We start from the raw sequence: 12785 nt of genomic DNA, 5'->3' as shown, positions 1-12785 counted from the left end.
ACTTGATTATCATACACATTGTAAGGAAAGTGATCACTTTAGATAAGCTATTACCAGCAGGAGAGTGGGGTGGGGGGAGGTATTTTTTCATGCTTTGTGTGTATAAAAAGATCTTCTACACTTTCCACAGTATGCATCCGATGAAGTGAGCTGTAGCTCACGAAAGCTCATGCTCAAATAAATTGGTTAGTCTCTAAGGTGCCACAAGTACTCCTTTTCTTTTTGCGGATACAGACTAACACGGCTGTTACTCTGAAACTGTTGCTCTAGCTACTCTGCATGGCTGTAGTACTTAAGGACTGGTATCTCGTTTTTTATTTTATTTACTCTTTCAGATGCCAGTTCTTGGGTAAATGACAATTCCCACACCTCATCATTGTGTATTAATTGTCTCAAGGGCACAGAGGCTTCCATAGGTGTGCATGGAATCTGGAAAAATAGTCGGTCATTCCTATAAATCACTTCACTTCCTTTGGTCTGGGCATTGCATGAATGGCTCTCAGTTTTTTGGTGTCCCTCAGAAGTCAACACGGTGTCTGATGTAGGGGACTTCAGTTCTCTGCACCTTTAGTTTGACTGCACTCAGCTTAATATTCCACTCCCGGCACTGGTTTAAAAAGTTGTTGCAGCTTCGTATCATGGCCCTGCATTGCCTCTTCTTTGTCATCTCCTCCTCCTACAAGAAGAATGTCATCAGCTACTTTGGATACCTGGGAGTCCTCCTGGTGCCTGGTTCAGTTTACACTGGAACACCTCTGGTGCTGGGTTGATCTCTATAGGCATTCATACCCAGCAGTTTCTGCTAAACAGTGTGACAAAGGTCATCGGATGGCTGGCTGGCTCATCTAGCTCAATATGCCAGAATCCTTTCTTGACAAACACTTTTGCTGTGGATAGATTGGGTAGGATGTCCTCAATTGTTGGTAACAGTAGTGACTTATTTTCAATGTAGAGCCTCAGTTTACCTGCAGGTTCTCTCACCACTACGAAGCTATTGATCTACTGTGTGCTTGTTCTAACAGGTATAAGGATGCCTCTTCTTTGCAGGCTTACCGGTTTCTTCTTCAGTGGCTCCACCAGGACTAATGGAACTCTGTGTTTCAGAAGTCTCACAGGCTGCATGTGGGAGTCTCTTTCTACCTTCAATTTGCCCTGTAGGTGTCCATCTCTGTGAAAAATATCCTAATATTCTGCTAGAATGGACCGACAGTGACTGTTCTCTGTCCTTTCTCACAATGAAGATATTGCAGTGTACTGCAATCAAATACATGACTTCCACGGCCCTACTGCCCAAAAGTGAGTGGTACTTCTGTATATCACTGAATCATGGCAAACCAACCTAATTTCCTTCTTTGATAGTGTTACTGACCTTGTGGATGGGGGAGGGGAAGCATAGGCTTGATATATCTGGATTTTAATGAGACTTTTGACAGCGTCCCACATGACATTCTCAAAAGCAAACTAGGGAAATGTGGTCTAGATGAAATTATTATGAGGTGGGTGCATAACTGATTGAAATATCATACTCAAAGAGTAGTTATCTATGGTTCATTGTAAGACTGGGAGGACATATCTAGTAGTGTCCCCGAGGGGTCTGTCAGGGTCCTGCGCCACTCACTATTTTCATTAATAACTTGGCTAATGGAGTGGACAGTATGCTTATAAAATTTTGCAGATGACACCAAGCTTGGAGGGGCCACTAGCACTTCGGAGGACAGGATTACAATTCAAAGTGACTTTGGCAAATGGGAGAATTGTTCTGAAATCAACAAGATGAAATTCAATAAGGACAAGTGCAAACTACTTCACTTGGGAAGGAACAATCAATTGCACAACTACAAAAGAGGGAATAACTGCCTAGGTGGTAGTACTGCTGAAAAGGATCTGGGGGATATAGTGGATCACAAATTGAATATGAATCAACACTGTGACGCAGTTGTGAAAAAGGCTAATATCATTCTGGGGTGTATTAACAGGATTGTCATACGTAAGACGCAGGAGGTAATTGTCCCACACTATTCAGCACTGATAAGGCCTCAGCTGTGTCCAGTTTTGAGCACCACACTTTTGGAAAGATGTGGATAAATTGGAGAGAGAAAGAACAATGATAAAAGGTTTAGAAAAAACTGACCCATGAAGAAAGGTTTTTAAAAAATGTGCATTTTTAGTCTTGAAAAAAGAAGACAGAGGTGCGAACCTAATAACAGCCTTCAAATATGTTAAGTGTTGTTATAAAGAGGGAGGTGATCAATTTTTCTCCATGTCCATTGAAGGGAGGAGAAGAAGTAATTGGATAAAATGTAGCAAGGGAGATTTAGGTTAGATACTAGGAAAACTGTAAGGGTAGTTAAATTCTGGAATAGGCTTCCAAGAGATGTTGTGGAATCCCCATCATTGGAGGATTTTAAGATGTTAGACCAACACCCGTCACGGATGGTCTAGGAATCCTTGGTCCTGCCTCAGCACTGGAGACTGGACTAGATGACCTCTTGAGGCTCCTTCCAGCCTTATATTTCAATTATTGTATAAACTACTATAAACTCCAGGTAATAACATCTTTTATTTTGCAGGTTTCTCATTGACAGCTCCATTTGCCCACTGATCCCAAAATGGTTTTATTGTGTATCACCAGCACTTCCTCACATTTCTCCAGACTAATATTGCTGTTTATCAGTATTGCTGGAATTACATTGTAGCTGGCTCCACAATCCAGCTGGAATTGAATTGGTCATTGATTCAATAGCATAGTTGAATAGGTGCTGACTTTTCCTTTTCTCCAGGGTTGCTCCACCCCAAGGTCCCGCCCCCACTCCACCTCTTCCCCCAAGGGCCCGCTTTCGCTCTGCCTCCTCCTTGAGGCCCTTTACTGTGCACTGATCTCTGCTCTCTGCCTCCACAAGTTCCTCCCCAAGCCACCAAACAGCTCCGTCCCTGATCAGCTGATTGAGGGCACAGCCAAGCAGCTGATTGGCAATGCTGCCCAATAGCTGTGGCTGGTGAGTGCTGAGCACCCACTCTTTTTTCTTATGGGTGTTCCAGCCCTGAAGCACTTCTGGAGTTGGTGCCTATGAGTAGTTGCATATGCATTCATGCCCAGCAATTGAATGATTGAATTGAATGTACACTCACTGGCAATTGAATGATTGAATTGAATGTACACTCACTTCTTCTGTAGTGAGTGTACATTGAGAATCTTTGGGCCTGCTGAAGTCACCCTGCAGACATCCTCCTCTTCATTGGTAGTCTCTATGTCCTCAATCACTGCATGTACTGCTGCTTTATTTTTCTTCGGGTAACTGTGGCATTAGGACATGAAATGGTTCTGTTTTTCACACATTTTGTACTGTTGCCCACAGGCTGGGCATTTTTCTTTTGGCCTTCCATGCTGCTGGACAATGATGCTTGTATTTTCAATTGATCTTTCTCTGTCCTGGCTCCTGGGTACCTTTAGTTTGACCCCATATAATTGTTCTGCACTAGTGGCTGCTGTTACGATGTTTTCCCTGGACAGTTCAGCTGCCTTTACTGTTTGGAGTCATTTCCCTAGGGTTAGATCTATTTCTCTCAACATTCCCTTGTAAGATGGAAACATGTGTTCCACAAACAATTCTGTCCCTAATTAGGCAACCTTTTATGTTGTCAAAGGTACGCATGATTGCCAGAGTTATTAGTTCTGTAAGTTAGTTCACAGTTACAAACATCTTAGGAACAGAGGTTGTTCATAACTCTGAAATGTTTGTAACTGAACAAAATGTTATGGTTATTCTTTCAAAAGTTTACAACTGAACATTGACTTAATTCAGCTTTGAAACTTTGCTATGGATAAGAAAAATACTGCCTTTAAGCATCTAAAATTTAAATGAAACAAGCACAGAAAGCTTCCTTACCTTGTCAGATCTTTTTTTAAACTTTTCCTTTACTTTTTTAGTAGTTTACATTTAACAGAATACTGTATTTGCTTTTTGTGTGTGTCTCTGCTGCTGCCTTATTGTGTGCTTCCGGTTCCAAATGAGGTGTGTGGTTGACCAGTCAGTTCATAACTCTGGTGTTCATAACTTGAGGTTCTACTGAAACTATCTATTCCCTGTTTGTTACTTGGTTTGGGGGTTTTAAAATGGTATTTCTCTACAGTCTTATTCTGTCTGGGGTCATGGCACTTAAACACCTTTACCAGCTGTTCCAATGTTTTGGGCAATGATCCTGGGAACAAAGTTTTACTCACATCTCATCCTTTCCCCCCCAATGAGATAATAAAGATGATTCTACCTTCATTTTTCTCATCCTTTTTCCCCTATGGTCAGCTCTGTATACAGAACCAACTCTTGCTTCTACTGCTTCCATGCTTGTGCAAGATGTTTTGTCTGGAAATTCAGCTTTCCTGGTAGTCAGAGTCCATCCATGCCGCCTATTGGCTCTGTCTCTAGGTGCTGCTTTATTTTCCTCTTAATCACACTCTCTTCCTTGCTGTGGGTCTTATTAGACTGATTGCTGCCACTACATATTTAATGTTGTTGTAGCCGTCTTGGTCCCAAGACATTAGCGAGACGAGGTAGGTGAAATATCTTTTATTGGACCAACTTCTGTTGGTGAGAGAGACAAGCTTTTGAAGAATACCTCTGTGTAAACTCAGGTATGGGAAACTAACTCAGAGTGTCACAGCTAAATACAAGGTGGAACAGATTGTTTAGCATAAGCAGTTAATTCATATTTCAACAGACTGTTCAAGGTGAAGGGGCCCATTAATACCCTTCCTATCACAGGGAGGAAAGGAGGGGGAAGTAGCTGGGGAGGGGGGTTTGCTAGTGGGTTATAGAGTGTTATAAGCAGCAAGGGCTGGACTTAGGGAAAATGGTGCCCTGGATGAACTTGTATTTTGGTGTCCTTTCTTTGAATTTGCGTGGGATGCAGGGAGTGAGAACCAGCTCCTGGTCCCAGAGCCCAGCTGGACTGCACAGGGAGGAGTTTCTGAGCCCAGGGGCTCCCCCTGCCATACATCACCTGATCACCTAGCAGGAGGAGAGTGGGTGCGTGGCCACCACCCGTGCCTGCAAGAAGGGGGGATCCAAGGGCTGACCCTGCTGGTTCCACAGGGATGAGCCCTGCTGCCTGTGCCTCACCACCAGGCTGGCAGCTCTTGATGGCATCACCAGCCTCCTGCCCGGCGAGTCAGGGGCTCCAGACCTGTGCTTGCCTGCACTCACCCCATTCCAGCAGCCCAGGTCCGCAGCTTGTGGCACTCAGACGGTGCCCCACCCCTCCGACCGCGGTGCCCTAGATGGTCGCCCACATCATGCACCTGTAAGGCCAGCCCTGTAATAAACCAAAAATCCAGTATTAGAGGGGTAGCCGTGTTAGCCTGGATCTGTAAAAGCGGCAAGGAGTCCTGTGGCACTTTATAGGCTAACAGACATATTGGAACATAAGCTTTCGTGGGTGAATACTCACTTTGTCAGATGCATGTAGCGGAAGTTTCCAGAGGCAGGTATAAACATGCAAGCACGAATCAGGCTACGGATAACAAGGTCAGTTCAGTCAGGGAGGATGAGGCCCTCTTCTAGCAGTCGAGGTGTGAACACCAAGGGAGGAGAAACTGCTTTTGTAGTTGGCTAGCCATTCACAGTCTTTGTTTAATCCTGAGCTCAATCCATCAGCTGGCTACACTCTGCTTCTCCCTGAGCCCCACTTTACCAGAACCCAGCACCCCCCCAACCAGAACCTACATCCCCTCTGCATGCACCCACTGGAGCTTTGCAATCCCTACCTCCTATGGCCAGACTCTCCCCATCAAAAAAATCCCACTCACCACAGCCTGCATTCCATTGATGGGGAAGTTTTGGGCAGAGAAAGTGGAGACACTAGGGAACTTTGGAGAAGACTGTATGGGGGTCAAAACCTGCTGTTCTCCTATTCCCCCATTCTCTCTCCCTCATACCTGCTAACGCTGATTCCTCAGTATCCCTGCCCAACATTACCCCCACATTTTTAAAAAGAAACGGGAAATGTCACAAAATGCTGTGGAATCTGTCAGTGTTTTTAGGTATTAAAAGGGGTAGGCATTAAAGTATGTGAGCTGAGGTTCTTAGGGTTGCTAATGCTACCTTTACTGGTGGTTTCCTTGGGTTTTAGTGATAGTGCTGTGCAGGAGGCTGAACTTACTACTGGAGTACCCCCTTCTGGCTGGGCCTGGTATAGATGCTCTTACCACTCTAGAACCCCCTATTGATGGTCATTCTGGTCTGCCTCTTCTTGCATCTTGGCCCTCCAGCCTGGTCAAAGTTTAGTCTCACCCGTTCTGGAATAACATTGTAAATCCAGCAAATAATAGTCTCAATGTCCTTATAAAAGGTCTTCAGCACCAACTTTGGGCCCTGTAGTCTTCATGCCTCTTCTCTCAGGGCTTTCAGCTGCCCTTATCCCCTTCTCTGGAGCGTCACACTTTCCCAGAGGCTGGTGGGGGAACCCAGGACCCCCAATTGTGCTGGGTTTCAGTCCAGAGACCCTATAACCAGTTGCTATGATCTGCTCCACCAGACTCCTTGCTGCTGCCTCCATGGACCTCTTACTGACTTCACATCAGGCTCCTGCAAGCAAGTCCCCTTCAGTGTTCCACTGTCCAGGCCCTCTGCCTGTGAATCCTATGCCTGTTGTATTCCTCCAGGGTCTCTCCTTGCTTCTTACAGACTCTACCTCATGGCCTCCCTCTGGAGTCTAATCTGTTCCTTTTAGTTCCCACAGGAACCTCCTGCTCTTTTCAGCCTCCATCACAGCTTCCCTCAAACTTCAGATCAACACCTCCTCGGCCCAGGTTTTTCTCTACCTTTAGCCCAAGAGAGGAAACTCCCAGCAACTCTCACCTGGGTCTCCTCCCCGACGCTCCTTCCCACTACCTGGGTGTCCTTCATTTATGAAGGCCCAGCTCATCCTCACATAGGTTTGATATCCATTTATGCCAACCACACCCAGCGCCTTCTAGTGGCTGAACTGGGCTCAGGCTCCCGATGACCCTGGTTACCTCTCCACATGCTGATATGAAATACCCTTGAGTATTATTATTATTTGTATTACCATTGCATATAGGACCCTTAGTCATGGATTTGAACCCCACTGTGCTAGGCATTGTACAAAAGTCAGACCAAGAAGATGATCCCTGCCCCAAAGAGCTTACAATGTAAGTATAAAACAAGAGACAAAAGACAGATACAGACAGACAGATGGGGTAGTACGAGGAACCAATGAAACAATACTGGCCATCATGGTCAACAATGAAACAATAGTGGTCTCAATACACCAGCAGCCTAACTGTTATCAAGTTTTTTTATGGTATCCTGGCAAAGGAAAGTTTTAACAAATGATTTGAAGGAGGACAATGAGGTATCTCTGTGGATATTTATGGGGAGCTCCTCCCAAGCATGAGGGACACACAGTACTTGTTTGAAAATTTAGCATGTGGACGATACAGGCTGGAATCATGGGAGCCAGACATCAACATCTCAATAGTGAATGACAGAAGATACTAGAAGTGGAGATAGGCTGTTAAGGGCCTTGAAAATCAAGACAGGTAGCTTATAATTGATATGACAAAGAAGAGGATGCAATGAGGGATGCAAAGAGAGGGGTGACATAGTCAGACTCTTCAGTGAAAGAGTTTGTGTGGTATTAAATATTCTTACTCTGTTTTTGTCTGGGCTACTATAAAAATATGTATGCGAGTCAAAGATTTCATAGATTTATATTTTTATGGGCACATTATGTGTGAGCTCATATGGTTATTAAATTTTGCTTGACTTGGCAATTATTCTTTTTTATTTGTAATAAGAATATTTATCAGCGGTGTGTTTTAAAGTACACACTGTCTTCAGCTTGGATAGACACTATATTAAATATAAATAAATATTGGCTTCACTATTTTACTGTATATTTGAATTTATTTACTCTGTTTTCCCAAGCAACTCTGGTAAAATATTGGGAAGCATAAATATGGTCCCATCTGTGATTTCCACCAGGTATCCTGTTTATAATTGTCCTTTACATATGTACCTTGAGAACTGATTTCTCTAGAACACAAATCACCATCAATGTTCAATTTCTTTTTCACTCTAAATATTTTAGTTCCTTTTAGTTGCCCCTTACTCTCAACTTATCAAGCCAAAACAATAATTCTGAAATGAGACATTCTGGCACATGTACTTGAATATAATTTCTGAAACTATATTAGGCTCAGTCCTTCTAGTCCTTCTACATGCAATATTTCTCTAGTTTCAGTGGGAGCTATGCACATGAAAAGCATCAGGCCCAAATTAAGAGAAGGCTTTCAGAGATGCATAAGCCACCATTCCTCTTCACAGATTTTTACTCATAATGCTTCTTGAACTTGGATCAATATAAACAAGGTCAGAAAATGTCACCCATTTAAATGCATTATGACTACAATCTTCTGATTTTGTCACTAGTATTAAAATGTTATTGAATGTCCTTTATGCAGTTGCCATGTCCTAGAGGCCCAGATTAAGTAATTCTGGGCCCTAGACACATGACATGCCCCCTCAACTTTGCCCCCACTTGGAGGGACCAGCGTCATGCGGTCCTCCCTTCCCAGAGAAGCAGGAACACTGGTATAGAGACCCATTCTGTTCTGCAGAAGTAATATCAGGGTCCCCCTCCCCTCAGGAGTATATGAGGTCCCCTTGCCCTCCTGAAGAGGCTGGGTGGCAGCAGGTTTATCACCCCCCAAGTATACACCTCACAGCTGAAGTGTATATGTCTGGTTGGTGGGATGGATCCACTGTACTCTTCTGCATCTACAACATTGAGTCCTCTGCTGGAGTGTTGTTGGTAGGGTGGGTCTTTGGGTTAACATCACATTGAGATGCCTTGAGTATCACTCAGAGCTCTTTCAGGAAGTATGCCTGAGCTGGCAAACATCACTGCATCAGTTATACTCAGGTCACATTTCCAAGCTTTCCTTCGAAAGACAAGGTCTAGGAAACTAACTTTTTAAAAATTAAAACTTAGAATTTGTCTATGTGGGGAAACTGACCAGCAGAACTAGACTGGTCAGTTGACCAGTGACTCTACTCTGGAATAAAATTATTTTAATCTGATATAATTATTCTTCAGCAGAGATGGTGACTTTTCCCACAATTTCTGCGGTCAGGATTATGTGTTTACTCACCAACTGTTGAAAAGGAAAGGCACAATCCTGCAAACACTTAGGTCCTGATCCACAAAGGGATGTAAGTGTTGCAACACCTAACTTTTAGGCATCTAGAAAATCAGTGAAACAGTGGGATCCACAAAGGCTCGAAGTGCTCAGACTCCCTATATAATTTAGAATGCAACCCACAAAAGCCAGCACACTAGGTGAGGCGCTGCCTAAACTAGCCAATGGGAGATGCTAAGGAGAGAGGTGTTTCCTAAGCCTGACCACTCTCACAAAGATAGGTGGCTACGCCTAGGAGGCACCTACCTCTGCTAGCAATCCACAGCTGGGAACCCCTCTCCTGGAGTTAAGCAGTTGAGTCATTTCTTTTAAGAATGAGTTAAGCACCTGCTGCATCCCATGCAAAATGATGCCATTTTAGCCTAATGGCTAGAGCATTCATGTGGAAGATTTGGATTCAATTTCCCCCTCAGGCAGAGCATGAGAAAAAATTTCAAAGAGTATTACCCATTTTTCAGTGGAGTGCTTTAACCGCTGAGAGAAGGGATACTCTGTGAGGCTCCCTCACTCTCTCCTGTTGAAATTGTTCCACTGTGTATAAATACTTAAAAAGTCATTGGGCCAGGAAGAGGGGTGAGGGAGGGAGATGGAGAGAGAGAGAGAGAGAATGACTCTATAGTCAAGTAGTTAGGGCACCCACCCTGGCAGGTAAGAGTGTGGCAGCAGAGTGCATGCTCGGAAGCAGAAACTTAGGCACTAAGGGAACTTTTACTCTGAAAACTTAGGTGCTGAGTGAGTGAAGGGGCCTACAGAGTTCAGCAGAAGTTATATGGATTATAGTGGAACCTAAAACTGAGCTTTAAGCATCTAAAGCCCAGATTTAGGTGCCTAAATTCCTTTGTGGATCTGGGACATAGTGCCTACTATTGGCTGTAGCAAACAGATGTGTGTCTGCTATAAGCAGTAGCCTTAGTAGTTATTAGGTTATAACCCTGCTATCAGCTGTTGAAGGGACAAACTGAATTCTGAACTTAGGGCTGGGCAGGGAAGTAAAGAAGAAGTTGATTTTCAAATATTTTGTTTTAAATTCCAGACGTACTTAAAAATTATTAAGCCTTTGTCTATATTTGAGTACTAATTTGAAATCTCCGATAGTTTTTTATATCTATATTAAACTTGGTAGTCATCATTAAAAATTCTAGCACACAACTTGCAAACACTTAAGCATGTAAGTAAATTTACTCTCCCAAGTAGTGTCTCTGAAGTCAAGAATACAAATTAATCAGTTTTAAAATTAACACTCTCAGCTCCAAATAAGATACTGAGGTTTTAAAAATGACAAACTTGCCCAAGTGAGAATTTTTTTTTCCAATTAAAATTTCATAAGACACTTTTAACACAAATTCACAGCGGCCAGCCTGACCATTGCCTGAATATGACAAAAAAGTTATGGTTATTCTTAACTTTTCCTCAACTTCCCTTATTAACAGCCCATTTTACAACCAGCAATATGAGATGTAAGGATATGATGTAACCATGCTTTCTCCCCTCTGTTAAATCACTGAGCCCCACATAATACAAGGTCAGTGATAAACACAAAAAGGGAGGATTTGCACTCTGAGCCACAACAGCACTTTTAGAGTTAGTATTTTTTAAGTGAATAACATGCAGTTTTCTAAATCAACATGCATTCCAAAGTACGTATATACTATAGATTCTGAAGATTGAAAAAAATGTCACTGCAGCCATGCTGGTAAGTGCTCTCAAACTTAGTACATATAACAAAACAGTTACTTGTTAAACCATAAAGCTTGATAGAGTTGCAAACCTCTGGGTTTAACATCAACTATAAAAACCATTAAAATATATTTAATCATCCCTATGTTTTCCTATACATTGTTACTATCTAATGTGTATATTACTGTCTCCTTTTCACAACAAAGTTTATTTTAAAAAACTATATATAAATAATTGATGGGAAAAAACTGTCAGTCACAAACTGCCAAAAGCAAGGAAATTCAAAGTTAAACTAAAGTCCTTTAACTTACTCCCCTGAACCGATGTATTGCTGCACATACTGTTACATACTATCACGTGTTATTTTTCAGCCTCCTAAGCACAATGGATGAGAAAGGAACATAGTTTCAGCCTTAAATTTGAACTCCTCTGCTTTTGTTAGTATGTGTCACAACCTTAACATTATCTCAACTGTAGACTTTTATCTGTGAATATCTAAGTCCTGTCTGGGGGAAAACTAATTACTGAGCCACTGAGAGCTTCATAATGTCTTGCATTTAAGTCCTGAACATCATACATAATGCATAGGAAGCAGTCTCTGCACTCTGATTACAGAACACTGTCATTAAGTGAGCAAATTAAAGATGTGAATAATTCACTGGCGGAGCTTATTGTCAGTGCTGCATTGTGAAATTAGAATTTCTAATAAGTACTGCAATTTTTAACCCAATTAACACAGAGAACATCTTGAGTCTGATTAGTACAATAAAAAATATTACCTTATTCTTTTGCTGCACAACAGCCAAATTAAATACTGTACCTAATTATGCAGCATTCATTGCGTCTCTGTTAAAATAAAAAACTCACTATCCTTTAATAAGAGTTCTAGTATTTGGGATACAATCGAAAAAGACAGCACATGCATCTGTAGCTCAATTTCTTATTGCAAAGTTGTTGTTTTGTTAAGACTTTGCAGATCAGTTTTAGCACCAGCTGTAAACCATGATGTCACTCCTGAAGTCTGCTTTCGCAACAAATATCCAACAAACAGCACAGAAATAAATGACAAAGTAATCCTTCCAAACGGACCTCGAATATGTTGTACATTAACTTTTTTTCTGGGTTTCTTTAAAGACAGATAAAACACATTTTGCCTCTTACTGGTTTGAAACTGAAAATATATCCAGTTTCAAAACTTTAGGAAACGTGATTACTAAAACAAGATTCTTACCTCGGGTCCCTATTTGGCACAGGAAAGATTACATTATCTCCTTTCATCTTCGAAGGGAGACAGGGAGAGACGTCCAACTGAACACGCAGCATGTTGATCCTACCCACGCACGGCGCCTGCTGCCATGTTAAATAAAGAAAATGATCATTTAGGCTGCAGCTTTTGTCTCCGAATATTTTCTCACATTGCTTTTGAATGTCAAGGACCCCAGAAACCCGGACACGTCTGGCAGGGGCCACCGCAGGCTACAGCTGCAGCAATGTGATTTCCCCCAATCCTGTTTCATTTCCAGCTTCTTTTCCATCCCCACGCTGGGGAAGTTTAATCACCGAGCACGAGTGAAAAGATGGCATTGCAATGATGAGCTTTCTTCCTCAAGACAATGACTGCAGCAACCACTTTGCATCTTCGGCTAGATATTTGAGTCTGTGCATGCGAGAGAAAGCAAAAAATTAAGGTGCCCTGAAAACCAGACAGACACAGTGTATAGAGAGAAAGAAAGAGAGAAAAAACACAGAGAGACTGAGAGAGGGAGAGGGGGCTGTCAGTGCAGATAAATCTGCATATGGAAATCAGGGTTATCCTGGGTACAGTTTTATTTAACCATGATGTATTGTTTTTTTTAATTAGTCAGGGATTTAGAGAAGGAAAAAGAGA

General features: G+C 42.4%; 1 long non-coding RNA gene across 1 annotated transcript in view; it reads right to left on the bottom strand.

Moving 5' to 3' along the window:
- LOC311518585 overlaps positions 1 to 12493 on the bottom strand; it is a 188601-nt gene extending 176108 nt beyond the window's left edge. The window contains exons 1-2 of the long non-coding RNA XR_014711037.1: positions 12129 to 12493; positions 5202 to 5310 (exon numbers count right to left, since the gene is read on the bottom strand). This is a non-coding gene — a long non-coding RNA (uncharacterized lncRNA). The remainder of the gene's footprint in view (positions 1 to 5201; positions 5311 to 12128) is intronic.
- Positions 12494 to 12785: the final 292 nt, after the last annotated feature.

Source organism: Lepidochelys olivacea (assembly GCF_965140295.1).
Source record: "Lepidochelys olivacea isolate rLepOli2 genome assembly, chromosome: 3".
Lineage (NCBI taxonomy): Eukaryota > Metazoa > Chordata > Testudines > Cheloniidae > Lepidochelys > Lepidochelys olivacea.
This window is presented reverse-complemented; position numbering and strand designations above follow the sequence as displayed.